The sequence below is a fragment of the Dendrobates tinctorius genome, unplaced genomic scaffold (genome assembly GCF_039654945.1).
Source record: "Dendrobates tinctorius isolate UK_male_01 unplaced genomic scaffold, ASM3965494v1 ptg000232l, whole genome shotgun sequence".
Taxonomy (NCBI): domain Eukaryota; kingdom Metazoa; phylum Chordata; class Amphibia; order Anura; family Dendrobatidae; genus Dendrobates; species Dendrobates tinctorius.
In genome coordinates, this window is record NW_027361899.1 from 7,419,452 (window position 1) to 7,424,644 (window position 5,193).

The window sequence follows — 5,193 nt, forward strand, 5'->3', positions numbered from 1 at the left end:
CGAGAGAAGAAGTGGCGACTGGGTAGGTCATAGCGTGGTACTGCATAGGCCATGAGTTCGCGGAAAGCTGTGCTTTCCACCAACCGAGAGGGCATCATCTCAAACGAGATTAGTTTGGCAATGTGGGCGTTCAAACCCAGTGTACGCGGATGAGAGACTGAGTACTTTCTTGACCTACTCATAGTGTCTGGGAGGGTGAGCTGGACTTGAGAGCTGCATATGGTGGAAGTAGCGGTGGACAGGGCGGACTGAGAGAGGGTTGATGATGGTGATGGAGTTGGTGTTCTTTCTGATGGCCTAGAATCAGTCTTTCGTTGATATAACAGTGGGATTCCCTGACTGCTGTGGCCTTGCAACGACACCTCAACATTTGCTGCTGTGCTAACCGGTGGGCTTACAGTGGGGGAAACAATGTAGCGTTGCTGACTACCTTCGTTGTGATCAGTTGCACATGTGGCACTTGAGGTTTGGTGTTGTGTCCACGCTTGCAAGTGCATGCTGGTTAAATGTCTAAGCATGCAACTGGTATTCAAATTTTTCAGATTTTTCCCTCGGCTAAAGGTCTTTGCGCACTTCTTACAGATAACCTTGGCCTGATCATGAGGATTTTGTTCAAAAAAGTGCCACACTGCACTCTTCCTACTTTGGCAGACATTTTGCGGCCTAGCACGCTGTGATCTTTTGACCCTCTGGACAAGCTGTCCAGCAACTCTTTTGATGTTTGGAACCTGTCTTTGGAGTGCTCCGGGCCTGCCAGATAACAGCTGTTGCGATGTCGATGTCTGCTGTGGATGCTCCTCATCTGAGCTATTGGAAGCAGCACCCTCTTCCCCCAATGGATGCCAATCTGGGTCAACAACTGGGTCATCCATCACCTCCTCTTCTATGTCATGTGCACCTTCCTCTGTGTCACCGTGTATGGTGGTATAGTGTGCGGGAAGGGGCACCTGAGTCTCATCAGGGTCAAAATCTGGCTCTGTACACTGAGAGGACAATGTAGTGCTCTGAGTGAATGTACCAGCAGAATCATCCATCAGCGGCTGTGCATCAGTGCACTCCATGTCAGATTCATCTTGGCCTGGGTAATTCACCATTTGACTTGATAATCCAGGCATGGTATGTGAAAACAGCTCCATGGAGTAATCAGTAGTATGGCCTGCGTCATCCTTCAATCTTGGTTGGGGTGAAGGACACAAGGAAAGGTGTGGTTCATGAACATGAGCCTCCAATAACGACTCAGTGCTTTTACTTTTTACAACTGAAGAAGAGGAGGCGATAGAGCTGGAGGCTGAGTCAGCAATGTAAGACAAAACTTTTTCCTGATGCTCTGCCTTTAAAAGCGGTTTGCCAACTCCTAGAAAACTAAGCGTTCGAGGCCTTATGTAGCCAGACGATGACGCAGGGTCAGCACCTCCTGCATTTGGTCCTATTTTGCTCTTGCCACTACCATCAGATCCACCACCAACACCATCATTACCAGCTGCCAACCCCCGCCCAATTCCACGGCCTCTTCCACCAGCCTTCCTCATTTTTGGTAGAAATGTAGACAAAATCCAACAAACTATATAGTAATGTAAAACAAGGTACAAGGTGTCTATAGGACAGGGGAGATTTAGAATTTCTGCACACACTTGTGGACAGTGGACACTTTTGGATTGTGTGGAGGCCCACTGATATCTGAGCTCTATGTGACAGGCTCGATGGCACAGCTGTGACCAAAGTGACGAGAGGATAATGGAGATTTTGAATCTCTGCACACACTTTTGGACACTGGACACTTGTGGATTGTGTGAGGTCCACTGATATCTGAGCGCTATGTGACACGCTCGATGGCACAGCTGTGACCAAAGTGACGAGAGGATAATGGAGATTTTGAATCTCTGCACACACTTTTGGAGACTGGACACTTGTGGATTGTGTGAGGCCCACTGATATCTGAGCGCTATGTGACACGCTCGATGGCACAGCTGTGACAAAAGTGACTAGAGGATAAGGGAGATTGGATTGCTTTTAAAAAAGCAGTTTGCGGAGCAGTGGGTAAACAGCAATGCCAGCGTGTCAGGAAGCCTTAAAAGGCAGCCCAACAACCAACACCGCTGATCCACCACAATATAGCCTCCCCTTGCACTGCACACACAGTGACTTGTGTGTTGTGCAGGCCAAATCGCTAGCAGCAGAAGCAGTTTTTTTGTCTTCTTCCCTGCCTAACGCTCTCCTTACAGAATCAGCAGCAACCTCTCCCTATACTAAGATCGGCAGAAGTAAGATGGCGGTCGGTGTGCACGCCCTTTTATACCCCCTGTGACGCCCACCAAAGCAAGCCAATCACTTGCATGCCCTTCTGAAAGATGGTGGTGACCCGTGCCTAGGTCATCACGTTGCCCACAGTGTCCGTGGATCCTGATTGGCTGAAAAAGAGCGCAAAACAAACTTTTGAAACGCGACTTTGGCGCGTAAGTCGCCGACCTCGTGGCCGACCTCATCCTAGGGTCGGGTTTCGTTTCATGAAACCCGACTTTGCCAAAAGTCGGCGACTTTTGAATTTTTTCGACCCGTTTCACTCAACTCTAATGATGAGGGTATGTGCACACGTTGCAGATTCTGCTGCGTTGTACAGTACCATTTTAGTCTATGTCAGGGGTCCTCAAACTTTTTAAACAGGGGGCCAGATCACGGTCCCTCGGACCATTGGTGGGCCGGAATATAGTTTTAAAAAAATTATGAGCAAATTCCTATGCACACTGCACATATCTTATTTAGTAGTAATAAAACAAAATAGGAACAAATACAATATTAAAAATTAAGAAGTAAAGTTAAATCATCAAACTTACCAATTTTTTTTGGTTCTTCGAATATCCTACACTTTGAGTCAATTTTTTCTCTTTCTTGATATCATTGTTTCCTAGAGATTCACAATTGCTATTAGTAAAATACCAACATATATACAGCGCTACAAAAACAATATACCAGCAATAAAATTGCCCACTCAGAGACATACAGACTGCACTGACCATCAAAGCGGCCTGATCAGTGCCCATCAATGCAGCCTGATCAGTGCCCATCAATGCAGCCTGATCAGTGCCCATCAATGCAGCCTGATCAGTGCCCATCAATGCGGCCTCACCAGTGCCCATATTGGTGGAACTCCACTTTTACCTCATGCTCAGACTGGTGTGCTGCCAGAATCCCCAATAGGCAGCATTGGTCCCTAAAATGCAGGTAAATGTCCCCAATAGGCAGCATAAGTCTCCAATAGGCAGGTAAATGTCCCCAATAGGCAGCATTGTTCCTCAATAGACATAAAAATGTCCCCTAAAGGTAGCACAGGTCCACAATAGGCAAGTAAATGTCCCCAATAGCACCCGGCGTTAAAAAAAAAAAAGTACTCACCTATGTCCCCCGCTGCTCTGGAGGCGCCCGCTCATCTCCACCTTCTTCCGGCACAGGCACAGGCGGCATGACGTCATCAGACCGCACAGGCGGTGTGATGACAGTCACGTTGTCTGTGTGCGCTGTGCTGCATACGGAGGGCTGCGCAATGCCTTTCCTCAGCACCTCGTCCCGCCCGCGATTACAGGGCCCGCCGGCCCTGTAATCAGTGCAGTTCAATGTCGGCCTGGCCAGGGGCTGGATAAAAGTCCTCGGCGGGCCGCATGGGGGCCACAGGCCGTAGTTTGAGGACCCCTGGTCTATGTAAATAGAAAAACGCAGTGCAGACGGTGCGCAATTTTCCGCGCGGATTTGCTGCGGATTTAAATGCAGCATGTCAATTCTTTGTGCGGATTCCGCAGCGGTTTGACACCTGCTCAATGACAGGTGTCAAACTGCAGGGGAAAAACGCAGGCTAATCCGCACTAAATCCGCAGTTAAACCTGCGGATTTAGACAACTCTGCGCAGAAAATTCCGCAGCAGAATCCGCAACGTGTGCACACAGCCTAATATTCCTCTGTGTGACACATTCAGGGACGATAATATTCCTCTGTGTGACACATTCAGGGACGATAATATTCCTCTGTGTGACACATTCGGGGACGATAGTATTCCTCTGTGTGATACATTCGGGGACGATAATATTCCTCTGTGTGATACATTCGGGGACGATAATATTCCTCTGTGTGACACATTCAGGGACGATAATATTCCTCTGTGTGACACATTCAGGGACGATAATATTCCTCTGTGTGACACATTCGGGGACGATAATATTCCTCTGTGTGACACATTCGGGGACGATAATATTCCTCTGTGTGACACATTCAGGGACGATAATATTCCTCTGTGTGACACATTCGAGGACGATAATATTCCTCTGTGTGATACATTCGGGGACGATAACATTCCTCTGTGTGACACATTCGGGGACGATAGTATTCCTCTGTGTGACACATTCGGGGACGATAATATTACTCTGTGTGACACATTCGGGGACGATAATATTCCTCTGTGTGATACATTCGGGGACGATAGTATTCCTCTGTGTGACACATTCGGGGACGAAAGTATTCCTCTGTTGTGACACATTCGGGGACGATAATATTCCTCTGTGTGACACATTCGGGGACGATAATATTCCTCTGTGTGATACATTCGGGGACGATAATATTCCTCTGTGTGATACATTCGGGGACGATAATATTCCTCTGTGTGACACATTCGGGGACGATAATATTCCTCTGTGTGATACATTCGGGGACGATAATATTCCTCTGTGTGATACATTCGGGGACAATAATATTCCTCTGTGTGATACATTCGGGGACGATAATATTCATCTGTGTGACACATTCAGGGACGATAATATTCCTCTGTGTGACACATTCAGGGACGATAATATTCCTCTGTGTGACACATTCGGGGACGATAATATTCCTCTGTGTGACACATTCAGGGACGATAATATTCCTCTGTGTGACACATTCGGGGACGATAATATTCCTCTGTGTGATACATTCGGGGACGATAATATTCCTCTGTGTGACACATTCGGGGACGATAGTATTCCTCTGTGTGATACATTCGGGGACGATAATATTCCTCTGTGTGATACATTCGGGGACGATAGTATTCCTCTGTGTGACACATTCGGGGACGATAATATTCCTCTGTGTGACACATTCGGGGACGATAGTATTCCTCTGTGTGACACATTCGGGGACGATAATATTCCTCTGTGTGACAGATTCGGGGACGAT